Source organism: Xyrauchen texanus, chromosome 23 (genome assembly GCF_025860055.1).
Source record: "Xyrauchen texanus isolate HMW12.3.18 chromosome 23, RBS_HiC_50CHRs, whole genome shotgun sequence".
NCBI lineage: Eukaryota > Metazoa > Chordata > Actinopteri > Cypriniformes > Catostomidae > Xyrauchen > Xyrauchen texanus.
Genome location: NC_068298.1, coordinates 15,288,671 through 15,305,957, shown reverse-complemented (window position 1 = coordinate 15,305,957; position 17,287 = coordinate 15,288,671).

Here is a 17,287-nt window from a genome sequence, read left to right as displayed (position 1 = left end):
TTCAGGTCAACTGGGAAAAGAGCAAGCTCACTCCGGTTCAGAGCATCTCTTTTCTCGGGTTGGAGTTAGACTCAGTCTCAATAACAGCACGTCTCATGAGCGAGCGTGCTCAGTCGGTGCTGGACTGCCTCGCTTCCTTCAAGCCAGGCACAGTGGTCCCTCTAAAACTTTTCCAGAGGCTCCTGGGGCATATGGCGTCCTCCGCAGCGGTCGCGCCGCTGGGGTTGATGCATGTGAGACCACTCCAGCACTGGCTCCAGACTCGAGTCCCGAGACAAGTCCCCTGCCTGCCTCAAAACACTCCGACCCTGGACAGACCTCTGCTTTCTACGGGCAGGAGTGCCCCTGCAGCAGGTGTCCCGACGCGTCCTGGTCACAACCGACGCCTCCCGGTCCGGGTGGGGTGCCGTGTGCAGCGGGCACGCAGCAGCGGGCCGTTGGAAAGGAGCCCCGCTGCGTTGGCACATCAATTGCCTGGAGTTGTTGACCGTCCTTCTTTCTCTCAGGAAGTTCCTCCCATTAGTTTGGGACAAACATGTCCTCGTGAGATCAGACAGCACCACAGTGGGGGTGTACATAAATCGCCAAGGCGGCGTACGCTCCCACCACATGTCACAACTCGCCCGCCATCTCCTCCTATGGAGCCACTCACATCACCGGCAAGCTCAACGTCGTAGCGGACGCGCTATCACGACAACGCCTGCCTGGCGGGGAGTGGAGGCTTCACCCCCAGTCGGTCCAGCTGATTTGGGAATGGTTCGGCAAGGCCCAGGTAGACCTGTTTGCCTCCCAGGAAACCTCCCACTGCCCACTCTGGTACGCCCTAACAGAGGCTCCCCTCAGGACAGACGCACTGGCACACAGCTGGCCCTCGGGGCTGCGCAAGTACGCATTTCCCCCAGTGAGCCTTCTTGCACCGGTGCTGTGCAAGGTCAGGGAGGATGAGGAGCAAGTCACGTTAGTGGCCCCCTACTGGCCCACTCGGACTTGGTTCTCGGAACTCAGGCTTCTCGTGACAGCTCCTCCCTGGCGAATTCCCCTGAGAAAGGACCTCCTCTCTCAGGGACGGGGCACGCTCTGGCACCCGCGCCCAGACCTCTGGAACCTCCACGTCTGGTCCCTGGACGGGATGCGGAAGAGCTAGCCGGCTTACCGGCGACCGTTGTGAATACAATCAACCAAGCCAGAGCCCCTTCTACCAGGCACCTTCACGCCCTAAAGTGGCGCTTGTTCACAGATTGGTGTTCTTCCCGAACTGAAGACCCGCAGAGATGCGCTATCAAGTCAGTGCTCCTGTTCCTACAGGAGAGGCTGGACAGGAGGCTGTCCCCGTCCACCCTCAAGGTGTATGTTGCCGCCATTGCCGCCCACCACGATCCTGTAGATGGCAAGTCTTTGGGAAAGCACTCAAACAGAGGCTCGCCCACTGGGTTGTCGACGCCATCACACTGGCTTATCACACCCAGGCCGTGCCCCTACCCTTGCGGGTCCGAGCTCACTCAACAAAGGGTGTTGCGTCCTTGTGGGCACTGGCAAGGGCACCTCCTTAGCAGACATCTGTAGAGCCGCGGGTTGGGCAACACCCAACACCTTCGCGAGGTTTTACAACCTCCGCGTTGAGTCGGTTGCGTCTCGTGTTTTCTCAGGTCCGAGCCCGTAGAACTCGGTAACATGTAGACCGACCGGCCGGGTGGATCGCTTGCGCCCAGCGCGCCCTTTTCCTGACGTCAAGGTAAAGTAGTGCGCCTTCTTCCCAGGGCGCCCCACTCCAAGTCGGGCCCCTGGTCGATTCCTCCCTAGCCTTCCGGGTCCGCGGTTCAGCGGAGGAACTCGCCGACCCAAGCCACTGCGGGTACCCTGATGGCGGTAGCCCTGTACTGTATAGGTGCTCCACAGGTAAGGCCTCCTGCTTGGACTCCCCCTGTGTGTAATTCCACGGTTCTGTCCCCTTACGAGCGGACCCCCGTGTCTCCCTTAGGCAGTTACAGCTGCCCCGGTCACCGTGCTGTAGCAACTCCCCCCTTTCGAGGCTGGATCTACCACCACACCATACTTTCCACATGAGCCCTAAGACGGCCGTGTGACGTGTCTACCACATTTCCTCCCCAAGAAAAAGGGCAGGTGTGGTCTCCGCAGGGTCTGGGTAAGACCCGCTTCCCTATATGCATGTAAGGGCCCCGGCCATGATTGCTCTATGCGAGAAACATAGAGAGAAAAGAGGCCCAGCCAGGCTGGCCCGTTCCCATGTTGGCAAACATCACCTTGTTCCCCTCCCAGGGTAACTAGAAGGATTCCGATGTTCTTATGGGGCATTGGGGAAGGGTACGTGCAGCCAGGTACAGACGATGCGCGGCACTGGATGAAATCCCTGCCTGCCTCTGTATCGGCGTTCACGCATACACGGTTCAGCACATGGCAAGATTGGAATGGGTCCCCTAGTGTCGCTTCTCCGACACAACGTGGAGAGAGCGACAGAAGGGGAACGCTTGGTTACGTATGTAACCTCCGCTCCTCGAGGGAGGAACGACACGCTGTGTCTTTCCTCCGCCATGTCGCTGAACCGAGCCACTGTTGTGGCCAGACCATTTCGGCTCCTCAGAAAAATCCTGAATGAACTCCCGTATTTGCCCCGCTTAAATACCCGTATGTCCGGGGCGGGTATGCAAATACTGACTGCCAACTCCCATTGGCCCTTTTCAATAGATCAGAGGTGAATATCGGCGCTCAAGAGAGACCCCTAGTGTCGCTTCTCCGACACAACGTGTCGTTCCCTCCCTCGGGAACGGAGGTTACATACGTAACCAAACGTTTCTCCTGGAATTTCAGATATTAATATCTGCATGAAACAGGATATCCATTCGTCTGTGCATGTATAACAACATTATTCTTGAGGTAGAATGTGTCAAGAAAAAGGTCAGATGTCAACCACACATTTTGCAGTGAATAATAAACACAAATTCAAACATTAAAATAAAACAAAATAAATCAATAGCCTACAAACAGGTAAAAGTCACTTAAGTATATCAGGAATGTTTAGGATAGGACACCATTATTTAGTTAAATAATAATGATAAAATGTATAATAATTATAATGTTAAATTTATATAGCTCCTTTTCAGAGCTCAACATAACATTCTCAAATTTAGCACAATTTAACGAAGCAGAAAAAGACAGAGCATGTTTCCGTTTCTTTGTTTTACATAAGCAGGAATATCCTGAATAGATGCATACTCTATGGAGCATTTTATTATTTTTTCAGAATAAAGTCTTAACCAGATAATTACCTTAATTGCTGATGTGGATATACATGTGGTCAACTTTAAGAGATGGATGGATGAGCTCCAACGTGAAATCATCACTTCAGGTCAGGAATTTTACATTGCTCTCAGGTTTAGGCTCTAAATAAATACATGGGAATGTAAAAAGTTTTATGTATTAACATAGACATTTCAAGAAGTGGAATGTGTATATGATGTCATATCTTAATGTTGCACTTGACAAGCTCTAGATGCGCAGAATTAACGACCTCAAAAAGGATTCGAGACAGGATATATATATATAGAAAGTGAATAGTGACCGAGACTGTCTGTCTGTAATATTCTGTCTAACATGTTTTGTGTTCCACATAATACAAGCCTAACACTGGTTTGAAACAACATGATGGTAGAGAAATGATGACAGAATAATTAATTGTGGCTGAGCTATCACTTTAAAAAGATGAAGAAAAATGAAAATTATCTTGTTTACTCACCCTCACGCCATCCCAGATGTGTATGACTTCCTTTCTTCTGCAAAACACAAATTCAGATTTTTAAAAGAATATTTGTGCTCTGTAGGCCAAAATGGTGATGCTCTAAAAGGCACATAAAGGCAGTATAAAATAATCAATTTAGACTCCAGTGGTTAAATCCATGACTTCAGAAGTGATATGATAGCTCTGGGTGAGCTATCACTTTAAAAAGATGAAGAAAAATGAAAATTATCTTGTTTACTCACCCTCACGCCATCCCAGATGTGTATGACTTCCTTTCTTCTGCAAAACACAAATTCAGATTTTTAAAAGAATATTTGTGCTCTGTAGGCCAAAATGGTGATGCTCTAAAAGGCACATAAAGGCAGTATAAAATAATCAATTTAGACTCCAGTGGTTAAATCCATGTCTTCAGAAGTGATATGATAGCTCTGGGTGAGAAACAGATCAATATTTGTCATTTTTTGCTAGAAATCAGAGGGTGATATGCAGAGAAGAATGTGATCTGTTTCTCATCCACACCTATCACATTGCTTCTGAAGATACTGATTTAACCATTAGAGTCTTATGGATTACTTTTATGCTGATTTATGTTTGTTTGTTTAGCTTTAAAATGTTGCCACCCATTCACTTGCATTATATGGACATACAGAGCTGAGAAATTCTTCTAAAAATCTTCATTTAAGTTCAGCAGAAGAAAGTTATACACATCTGGGGTGGCATGAGGGTGAGTAAATAATGATAATTGTAATTTTTGGGTGAACTAACACTTTAAGGGCTCTTGTCAGATCTGGATGAATTTTTCAATAAGAAGAGAGGTTTGGAAACATTTTTAGTAATTACCTGTAAAAACTTGAAAATGTCCCACAAGGACATTATATATAATGCTGAAATATAATGCCTTCATTCATTATTTCATAGCTTTTAAATTCCTGTGTGGATTCTTATTTCAGTGTAGTTACAGTTTTCAGTGTCGTAAGTATTTAGATCGTAGTTCTGTACAGCAGTACCACCGCTCTCTAAATGCAGAGTACACAACCTACGTAGGGCACCAACCCTGATCGTGGAACACTCTGTTTTGAATGACCTCTGTTTTGTCGGAATTGAGTATAAGGATATTTCTGGCCATCCAATCTTTTATTTCATTGATACACTCTGCTAATTTTGAGAATTGTGAAATCTCATCAGGTTTTGAAGAAATATAAAATTGGGTATCATCGGCATAACAGTGGAAACTTATTCCACGATTCCTGATAATATCTCCCAGGGAAAGCATATACAAGGAGAAAAGCAGAGGCACTAAAACTTATCCCTGTTGCACTCCATGCTTAACATTTGTTTTGTTTTACAATTCCTCATTAACAAAGACAAAGTGGTAGCGGTCTGCTAAATAGGACCTAAACCATGCTAATGCAACTCCACAAATGCCAACATGATTCTCATATTCAAGAGAATGTTGTGATCTATCATGTTGAATGCAGCACTAAGATCTAAAAACACTAGAACCGAAATGCAACCATGATCAAATGATAACAGCAAGTAATTTGTAACTCTGATATGTGCAGTCTCTGTCCTGTGATGAGGCCTAAATCCTGAATGAAATTGTTCATATATACTATTTCTCTGTAGAAATGAATTTAATTGGGAGAATACTACATAAATGGGAGATTTGAAATCAGTCTAGAATTAGTCAGTTGTCCAGGATTAAGTTGTGGCTTCTTAATATGCTGTCAATATAAAGTTTCTTGGGACATGTCCTAAGGATAGCGAAGAGTTAATCATATTAAGAAGAGGTTCTGAGATTACAGGTAATACCACTTGTAAGAGCTTGGTTGGTATTGGATCTAACATATATGTTGTGGCTTTTGATGTTTCGATACGTTTTGTTTGCTCTTCACGACATATGAGAGCGAAGGGTTGAATTTACACTTGAGGAGAATTATGAGACACAATTTTATGAGGTGTTATGACAGATAATTGCATAATTCCAATTTTATTTCTGATTATTTCAATTGTATCAGTAAAGACATTACTCTTGTGCTGCGACGTAATATCTGGTTCTGTTGAGGCTTTATTCCTTACCAATTTAGCCACAGTACTGAATAAACACCTATGATTGTTGAGGTTATTTTCTATGAGTTTACTAAAATATGCTGACCTGGCAGATTTTAGTGCCTGTCTGTAGCTACAGACACTATCCTTCCATGCACTGCAAAATACCTCTAATTTTGTATTCTTCCACTTACATTCCATTTTCTGAGCTGCTCTCTTGAGAGCATGAGTGTGATAATTGTACCATGGTGCGGGGCTTTTTTCTTTAATTTTCTTTAATCGAAGGGGGGCAACACTATCAAGAGTGCTAGAGATGACTTTATTTATATTTTCATTTATTTCATCAAGTTCTTCTTGGCTTTGGGGTTTACTAAGTGTTTGAGATAGATAAAGCTATCTTTAGTGGTCGAAAGAATAGATCTTCTTGAACAATAGAGGGATGTAGATTAAGTAACATTAGCTGATCGCAGCATGCAAGAGACAAGGTAATGATCCAAGATATTATTGCTCTGCGGCAGAATTTCTATATCATCAACTTCAACTCCATATGACAGAATTAAATCTAGAGTATGATTATGGCGATGAGTTGGTCCTGTTACATTTTGTCTGAATCAAAGAGAGTTGAGAATATCAATAAATGCTAATCCCAATGTGTCATTTTTTTATCTATGTGAATGTTGAAGTCAACAACAATTAAAGCTCTATCTACAGTAACTACAAGATCAGAATAAAAACTTGAAAATTCTCCAAGGAAATCAGAATAAGGCCCGGGTGATCTATATACTGTAGCAAGGGTAAAAGATGACAGAGTTTTTTATTTATACCTGACGGTGTCACATTAAACATTATTAGTATAATAGTGAGTAGATTCATTTAAACTAATATATTCATCCATTTAAGCCAGGTGTCAGTCAAACAGAGCACATCGAAACTATGATCTGTAATAATTAAATTTACAATTAGTGCTTAGGTAGAAAGAGATCTAATGTTTAGTAGCCCTATCTTTATATGAAGTTAAAGAAGAAATCTTTATTTTGTTTATTTGTTCAAGTTTGACCATAATATATTTTTTTTCTAAATGATTTAGTGAGGGTTTTGTGTTTGGTAGTTCGGGGAACAGACATAGTCTCTGTGAGAAATCTAGGCGATACAGTCTCTTTGTGTTGTAGTTTATGTGACCTGTGTGTTGTTTCAAGGCAGCTAGCAGTCTAGCAGATAGCTAACCAGTTTGTCTGCTTCCTGTCCTGGGCCCCAGTTAGTCATATACTATCATTATTAAGACTATGAGCCAAATTACTAGAGAGGAGAGTGGCACATTCCCTGGAGTGATGGAGTCCGTCTCTCTTTTGCAGGTCAGGTATACCCTAAAAACTCTTCCAATTGTCTATAAAGCCTATTCTATTCTCCAGACACCACTCAGACATCCAACCATTCAGTGACACTAATCTAATATAAACCTCATCACCATGATGAGCAGGGAGGGGGCCAGAGCATATTACAGTGTAGGACATTGTTTTTGCAAATTCACACACCTCTTTAACATTATCTCTAGTGATTTCCGACTGGCGAAGCCGAACATCATTCCATAGACATGAATAACAATTTTAGAAAATCTAGCATTAGCGAGCACTTGTAAATTTTATTTGATGTCAGACACTCTGGCATCCGAAATGCATTTAACAATAGTGGCTGGAGTCTCTGTTTCCATTTTCCTTCAAATAGAATCAACAATAAGAAGGGCTCTTTCAACATGATTCTCAGTGGGTGCATCACTGAGTGGAGAGAATCGATTGGAAACCCTAACAGGAACAGGAGATTGGTGTCGCTTTGCTGAGTGAGTATGCCGCCGAGACATCACCCAAACGCCCTGCTGCAGGGGCTCTACAGCCAGAACCAAAGTGTGTATGTTGCTCTCTGTACTGCCTGCATCCGAAACAGTATCTACAGGCTTTTCTCTCTCACTGACCTCCACTAGCGTTCGGATGCGTGTCTCTAACTCATTAACCTTCTCCATCAGCCTGATTTAATTCCTTACATTTATCACATGTGAGTCCCTCACTGCTGATGGAAGAGGTTATTGTAAAGATTTAACATGCAATGCAGGAAGAAATAACATGAGCGGATTCCATGACTTACTGCAGTTGTTTGTTTAATGTTGGTTGTTCCTGAGCATTTAGGGTTTGAGATCGATGTGAAACCTCACGCAATTGTTTGTTGCTGTTGGTTGTTCTTGATAAGTGGTGCCTTGAGAGGAGAAAAATGGGTGCGTGCTGTAAAATATACACAGTTTAATCGCGATAAAAATAGAAAGTGGATGCATGTGGAAAATGCATGCATTTGAATCACGATAAGAGAATAATATGGGGGAAAACCTGATGCGCGCTGAAAATGGCAGATTAAAGGATGAAAACAGATATATAAGTGATGCTAAAAAAGCTAGCAGGCTACAAACAAAGACTCGAGCTAGGTAACAGCAGCAACAGGTAAAATACACACAGATGAAACATTAGAAAAGTGGAAAAACTTGAAAGGCACGGTAAAATGACAAAGGATAAAAAGACGAACGTATGAGAATGTGAATAAGCAATGCCAAGCAGGCTACAAACACTCGTGCAGCATGCTGCTGAGGACCCGAGACTCCGCCTTCAGAGCAGGCGATAAGGCAGCCCTAAGAACAGCTAGGGCCAAACTGTCCCGGGCCATCAGAGAGGCAAAGCGCACACACGCCCAGAGAATCCACAGTCACTTCCAGGACAGCGGTGACACGCGGCACATGTGGCAGGGCATCCAGGCCATCACCAACTACAGGACAACATCAGTTGCCTGTGACAAAGATGCCTCCCTTCCAGATGCGCTGAACGACTTCTACGCTCGGTTTGAAGTGCAGAATGACGTGGTGGCGAGGAAGACCACCCCTCCTCCCAATGACCAGGTGCTCTGTCTTACCATGGCGGATGTGAGGAAAACTCTACATAGAGTCAACCCACGGAAGGCTGCTGGACCAGACAACATTCCTGGCAGAGTGCTCAGAGGATGTGCAGACCAGCTAGCAGATGCTCTTACCGACATCTTCAACATCTCTCTGAGCAGCGCCGTCGTTCCAACGTGCTTCAAGGCCACCACCATCATCCCCATGCCAAAGAAGTCTTCAGTGTCCTGCCTCAACGACTACCGTCCCGTCGCACTCACACCAATCATCATGAAGTGTTTCCAGAGGCTCGTCATGAGGCACATTAAGACCAAGCTGCCCCCCTCACTAGACCCACTGCAGTTTGCGTATCGTCCAAACCGTTCAACGGATGACGCCATCGCCACAACCCTCCATCTGGCCCTAACCCACCTAGACAAAAATGATTCATTCGTTCGAATGCTGTTCATAGACTTAAGCTCATCATTCAACAGGATAATTCCTCAGCACCTGATTGGAAAGCTGAACCTGCTGGGCCTAGACACCTCCCTCTGCAACTGGATCCTGGACTTCCTGACTGGGAGACCTCAGTCAGTCCGGATCAGGAACAGCATCTCCACCACCACCACACTGAGTACGTGGGCCCCCCAGGGCTGTGTGCTCAGTCCACTGCTGTTCACTCTGCTGATTCACGACTGAGCAGCAATGCACAGCTCGAACCACATCGTCAAGTTCGCCGATGACATGACCGTGGTGGGTCTCATCAGCAAGAACGACAAGTCAGCATATAGAGAGGAGGTGCAGCGGCTAACGGACTGGTGTAGAGCCAACAACCTGTCCCTGAATGTGGAAAAAACAAAAGAGATGGTTGTTGACTTTAGGAGAGCACAAGGTGAACACTCTCTGCTGAACATCGACAGCTCCTCTGTGGAGATCGTTAAGAGCACCAAATTCCTTGGTGTTCACCTGGCGGAGAACCTCACCTGGTCCCTCAACACCAGCTCTATTACCAAGAAAGCCCAGCAGCGTCTCTACTTTCTACTTTCCAACCTCCCATACTCATTACATTCTATAGAGGGACTATTGAGAGCATCCTGAGCAGCTGCATCACTGCCTGGTTTGGGACTAGCACCGTTTCGGACCACAAAGCCCTGCAGAGGATTGTGAGGACAGCTGAGAAGATCATTGGGGTCTCTCTTCCCTCCATCAAAGACATTTACAAAAAACACTGCATCCGCAAGCAACCAGCATTGTGGACGACCCCACACACCCCTCACACAAACTCTTTACCCTCCTGCCATCTGGCAAGAGGTACCGAAGCATTCGGGCCCTCACGGCCAGACTGTGTAACAGCTTCTTCCCCCAAGCCATCAGACTCCTCAATACTCAATAAAAACTGACACACACACACACACATACACACACACACACACACACATGTGTCCTGAGTTGCACTTTAATTACTGTCACTTTATAACTGTCTGCTACCTCAATAACTGCTATGTGCATAGAACACTATCTCATAGTATGTTATGTTTATGTTTTTTGAAACTGTCATCTTTTTGCACTACTGTGTACTGGTCGGCGCTGCACTGTCTCTTGCTGTGCCTATTGTCCTGTTCATTGTCAGAAAATTCTTGTACTATCCTGTACTTTTTGCACATGTTTGCACGTGCACTTTATATAGGTATATATAGGTATTTTGTATAGGTATTTTATTTAGTTGTGTAGTCTCATGTGGTCCTGTGTTTGTCCTATGTTGTTTTTATGTAGCACCATGGTCCTAGAGGAACGTTGTCTTGTTTCGCTGTGTACTGTACTAACTGTATATGGTTGAAACGACAATAATAACCACTTGACTTGACTTGTACAATTCATTTTGCCACTGTGTTGGGTTGACAATTAATGCCCAATGTAAATATTGGTCCTGAAGCAAAAAAAGTTGAGAACCACTGGTCTAAAGGTCTGATCTGGATGGTAGGATAGGGAAAAGAGAAATGTGGAGAGAACACCTGTGGTGGTTTGTGATAAACTAAGAGACCAATGAGTGCATCAAAGTGACAAGGTAATTGGCAAATATGGACTTAATCTCAGCATTGGGCACTTAATGGTTTCAAGAGGTGCTTTGTGAGTACAGATTTTCAATTCTCCCCCAGTGAGCTTCTCACTTTGACTGTGAGACCACCACACAGAATCAGGTTTACCAGATGCTCAATTAACAGGGTAATTTAATAAGTATCTGAAGCACATTACAAGTAAATTGTAATATACTCTTGTGAGGAAGACACAGATGCTGCACAGATTTATTTTTCCTTCCTAATCCCACTTGGGAAATGGGACTTCAGTGCTTCTGAGATACATCAGAGCATTCGTAACTAAAAATAAATCAACACTATTTGAGTGAGTGTGAAAACAGGCTCAAAGAGGTTCAGATTTGTCAGATATAATCGTAATTATATAGTTTAAAGTCAGCATTTTTGATGACCCAGATGACCAACTACATCTACCAGAATTTGCACTATACAAAAAAGCACACTTTGTGGAACACTGTATCTAATTCATCCAATGTGTTTGACTTGACTTTCCATTCCCAGTGTGTTAAATGACGCAGAAGTAGTTTAATCTACAATTCTTCATAAAATATATTTATCAACTCATTATTCAATTGGACTGCCATGAGATATGATGCTAACTGGATTCAAAATTTAATTTTTTTCATTTTTTGAGATGATAACTGAATGCCACTTACTAAACTATAATCTCACACTGGACTGTCAACATATTCTCCTCAATATACTACTTCATATATATATATATATATATATATATATATATATATATATATATATATATATATATTTCATATACCTTACTTATTGTATTGTGTATTGTGTGTATTGTTTACTGTACATTGTATATAATTATTGTGTTGTGTAAGTATCTGTACATTTGATTTGTAAATTGTTTTGTATAAGTATGTTGTTTACTGTAATTGGTATATGTCTCGTCACTGTCATGACTGCTATGTTGCTCGGAACTGCACACAAGAATTTCACCTACTGTTGCACTTGTGTACATGGTAGTGTGACAATAAAGTGATTTGATTTGATTTGAAAAAAAAAACTGTATATACAAAGTAATGAGGTCATGTGACAACAATGTAACCTACTTTTGAAATATCTTACATTACATTGTACAATGATTATTATGCAATGGAATTAACATAGTATATACAGTATATATGTATATATTTAAGTAGGCAGTTTACAGTGTATGTTGTAAGCAGTGCAGCCAAAAAGCCAAAAGCTTTGATTTTGAACAGTTTTTCCCAGTATGCTTTCTCCTACATGGCATGTGGCACATGGAACATATATGTATATTTATGTTCCATGTGCCATGTAACTTTCATATATAACTGAAAGTTAGAGAGAAGTGAAGAGGATGACCATTTGTGATAAAGAGCAATGATGGACAGAACCAGTAAAAAGAGGACTGATAGTAGTAGAAGCCCACAGATACTTGGTGATGGGATGTTGGTGCGGCTATCCTTATGAGGACTCTCCATAGACATAATGATTTATACACTGTACAAACTAGATTCTATCCCCTAACCCTACCCCTAAACCTAACCCTCACAAAAAACATTCTGCATTTTTACAATTATAAAAAAACATTGTTTATGATTTGAAATATGGAGACAATAGAAATGCCCTAATAAACCACTTTTATAGCATAAAACCTTTGTAATTACCAGTTTGTAACCTAAAAAAATGTCCTCGTAAACCACATAAACATGACCCCCCACACATGACCCCCCCTAATTAAGGAATAAGGTTTATTCTTATATTTATTTAAAATATATGAAGTTGGAGACATAACGCATGTGCTGATGTGCACATTTGCATAATCACATTTTCCTTTGCAAGCTCTAGCTTCAGTTTAGAACACTTGATTAACTAATTAAAATAAAAAAAATATGCATTGAAGTGAGGATAAAAATATGGATGAATATGTTCAATGATGAAATATTTAGATACAGCAATAATTAAGATTTCAATTCAAAGCATAATTAAGTTGGCTACCAACTGGAACAGACTTCATGAGTGCACGTATGATGCCTTAAAAGTCTGCCTGCATAGGCAGGCTCAAGGTTTGGGACAAGGTTTTTGGAGTTTCAAGTAAAAGCAAAACTTTGCATAAATTCTTAGGCAGTGAGACAAAAAGTAGCAAAAATTCAACACTAGCAGTCTTTTCAAAAAGTATGAAAAGTAGTCCCAAATGATTTACTTTATCTCTGCCTTTACCAGCAATCTCTCTCTCTAAAAAAAATAATTTTCTTTTTCTCATTCTGATGAAAATGTTTAATTTTTCTGCTGAAACTTCATCTTTAAATAAGAATGAAAACAAATTGTTCTTGCTTGCTTTGTGAGGTTATTCCTCCATTTTGTTGAACTTTCATTTGTTTGAACAGCTCTGTAGATATGCTGAGACAAAGTTAATTCAAGATGAGATTGCTTACAACACCAATGCACACACTAACCAGAGCTGGGTGGTTTGGACAGAACAAGTTCGAAACATTAGAGGGAAGATAGGTCTAAGGTTTAGAAAGATTACTTACAAGTTGTATGTTTTAGAGCAATGCCGTTCCTTGCTCAATTATAACTACAATCCTCAACATCAAGTTTCATCAGAATTTTTCTGGAGTAATGCTGGAGATAGTACATTGATATAAGAATAGATTTTGATAATTCAACTTTTGAGACAATGAAGCATGACGATGAGACAGAGATTGCTGGTGGTATATATTTCAGTTGATTTGCAGATACATTGAATTACATATATTAATCTCTCTAAAACAAGGAAGAAAGAAAGGAATAGCTCAAGCTAGACTACCTGGACAGCACATTATGCTAATATAAATGGAATTAAGAACATGTCATTCCTCTTCTGTCACTCACTCGATGTTGTGTCGAAAGTAGTGACACAAGGGTTTTTTCTTGAGAGCCTCGCATACCTCTGAACTTGAGTAAAGGCCAATGAGAAATTGTCAGACAGAATTAGCATGTCCTGCCCCCAGACATACTGGTATTAAAGCTTTTTAAAGATGCCTTTCTACCTCTGTATAATTCCTGGATACTGTTGATATCTCTCCAAGGCTGACGGACACAGACTTTGCCTCGTGTGCCTGGGTAGCGATCACACTGAGGCAGCTTTTGTGGATGGTTCATGTACTCACTGCGAGAACATGACCATGGCAGCATTGTGGTCGCGGCTCTCATTTCTCAAAGTGAATGCCACTTCAGCCGCCCCCCACATTGCTTCTTCTTCACATGGGATTGAGGACGACCCAGCTGGCGATGGAGGCGATTTGGGGATGGCAGCAGGCTCAGTTACACCGAGTAAATCCCCACGAACCACCCGACTCCCGGTACGCTTGCTTGCTTCCTTCCTGGCTTGAGGTGAGTGTGGCTCGCCTAATGGCCAGCCCCCATTCTCCCTTGAGCCCCCAGAATTGGATGATGACTACACTGCTGCATCGGAGAGCGCTCAGGTGTCTGAAGCAGATGAGCCGTGAGCATGGGCTTGGACTGGAACCCTCCATCCTCCCCACAGCCTTCACGGCTTGACGATTGATACCTCGGGTCAGGGCACCGCTCTCAGCCACGCTCCCTCCAGCCGGTGTCCAGATGTGTTGTGGTCACCAGAGATGCCTGTCAATGGGGTTGGGGCACCGTGTGCAGCGGGCACGCAGCCGTTGGCTCCTGGATAGGGCCATGGCTGCTTTGGCACATCAACTGCCTAGAGTTGCTGGCTGTATTCCTTGCCCTGTGGAGGTTTTTCCCGGTGACACGGGGCAAGCACGTCTTGATCCGTTCAGACAGCACAGTGACGGTAGCGTAAATATATCGCCAAGGTGGCGTGTGCTCTCGTCATGTGTCACAACTCGCCCGCCATCTCCACCGTGTTGCTGCATGCCACTCATATCCCGGGAAACCTCAACACCACAGCGGACGTAATGTCATGATAGGTCTCGCCCAGCGGAGAGTGGAGGCTCCACACCCAGGTGGTCCAGCGAATTTTGGGCTGGTCCGGCATGGCAGAGGTAGATCTCTTTGCTCCCAAGACAATTCCCACTGCCTGCTCTGGTACTCCCTGACAGAGGCCCCTCTCAGATCAGACGTGATGGCACACAGCTGGCCCCGGGGGGCTGCGCAAGTATGCATTTCCCCCAGTGAGCCTTCTTGCACTGGTGCTGTGTCAGATCAGGGAAGACGAGGATCAAGTCACCTTTGTGGCTCATTACTGGCCCACTCAGACTTGGTTCTCAGATCTCATGCTCCTCACGACAGCACCTCCCTGGCAAATTCCCCTGAGGAAGGAACTTTCTAGCATCCACTCCCAGACCTCTGGAAACTCCACATCTGGTCCATGGATGGGACGTGGAAGATCTGAGTGACATACCACCTGCAGTTGTAGACACGATCAACCAAGCAAGAGCTCCCTCTACCAGGCAACTTTACACACTAAAGTGACGCTTGTTTGCAAATTGGTGTTCTTCCCGGTCTGAAGACCCACAGTTTTCCACAGTTCGGTCAGTGCTTTCATTTCTGCAAGAGAGGTTGGAGGGGAGGCTGTCCCCCTCCACCTTTAAGGTGTATGTAGCCGCTATCGCAGCCCACCATGACGCAGTGTATGGCAAGTCCTTAGGTATGCATGACTTGATTATCAGGTTCCTTAGAGGCACCTGGAGGCTGAACCCTTGTTCCCAAGCCTGTTCCCCACCTGGGATCTCTCAGTGGTCCTCTCAGGCCTTCAGAAACCGACTCAGTTGCGCTCAAGGCCCTCTCGATGAAGGCCCTCCTGATAGCACTAGCTTCAAGAGGGTTGGGACCTGCAAGCATTCTTTGTCAGCGAGGGGAGGGGAGGCTGTCCCCCTCCACCTTTAAGGTGTATGTAGCCGCTATCGCAGCCCACCCCGACGCAGTGTATGGCAAGTCCTTGGGTAAGCACGACTTGATTATCAGGTTCCTTAGTGGCGCCTGGAGGCTGAACCCTTGTTCCCAAGCCTGTTCCCCACCTGGGATCTCTCAGTTGCACTCAAGGCCCTCTCCATGAAGAAAGCCCTCCTGATAGCGCTAGCTTCAAGAGGGTTGGGACCTGCAAGCATTCTCTGTCAGAGAAACTTGCCTGAAGTTTAGTCCGGCAGATACTCATGTCATCCTAAAACCACGACCGGGCTATGTGGCCAAGGTTCCATTGACCCCCTTCAGGGATCAGGTCGTGAACCTGCAAGCGCTGCCCCAGGAAGAGGCAGACCCAGCCATTTCGTTGCTGTGCCTGGTACATGTTTTGCATATATTTGGACCACACACAGAGCTTTAGATGTTCTGAGCAGCTCTTTGTCTGCTTCGGCAGATGGCGGAAAGGGAACGCCGTCTCCAAACAGAGGTTAGCTCACTGGATCGTTGATGCTATCTTCCTGGTCTAGCAGACCCATGCCATGACCGTCCTCTTGCGGGTTCAAGCACCCCCGACGAGAAGTGTGGCATCCTTGTGGGCACTGGTCAACGGCACTTCAATAGCAGACAACTGCAGAGCAGCAGGCTGGGCAACACCCAAAACCTTTGTGAGATTCTACAATCTCAGGGTTGAGTCAGTTCGTCCCATGTTCTCTCAGGTCTGAGCCGGTAGAACTCTGTAATATGGAACAGCTGGCCAGGTGTTCCGCTTGCACCTAATGCCCTTCACCAAAGTTATACAGTGTGCTCTCTCTCCCAGGTTAGCCACTAAGCTTCCGCTTCTTGGATGTTCTTCCTCCCTAGCCTTCTGGCCAGCGAATTCAGTGGAGGAATTTGCGACCAGACCCACTATGAGCCGCAAGTGCTCTGTACTGGGGTAGGGCTCCACAGGCCTAATTCCCCGTTCGCTGTGTTTGTAGAGCTCCTCACTCATCAGGTACGACCTACCACCGAGCCACTCCCATGTGTGGCTTGACAACCCATGTGGCGTATTGGCCACATGTCACCTCCCCCTAGCCTGGGCAGGTTATGGTCTCCACAGGGTCTTTTCCCCCTGAAAGAATAGGAACGAGAAAGATCGCCTTCCCCAGACGCATTTCATAGCGTTAAGATAGCAGCCCCAGGCGCTTTATGCTCTATGACAAGAAACATAGGGAGAAAAGGCTGCAGCTGGCCGCCTTGTTCCCATGATAGTCATGTCACCTAAGGTCTGTATATGAGACCTTTTCTGGGGGCATTGGGGAAGTTTACGTGTGGCCGATACAGTTGCTTCTAACACGCAGTAGCTTGTTTGCACCTGTGTCAGCAGTTCATGTAACATGGTCTAGTGCATAGCACTTTGAAATAGGAGCCCTTGTGTCACTACATTCAACACATCATCGAGTGAGTGATAGAAGGGGAGCGTAATGGTTACTGTTGTAACCTTCGTTCCCTGATTGAGGGAATGAGACATTGTGTCAATCCTTGCCATGACATTAGATCTACCACTGTAAACGGCCATACCTTATTCTCGGCTCCTCAGTGCAAAAACCTGACTGACAGATGCACGGCCACTTC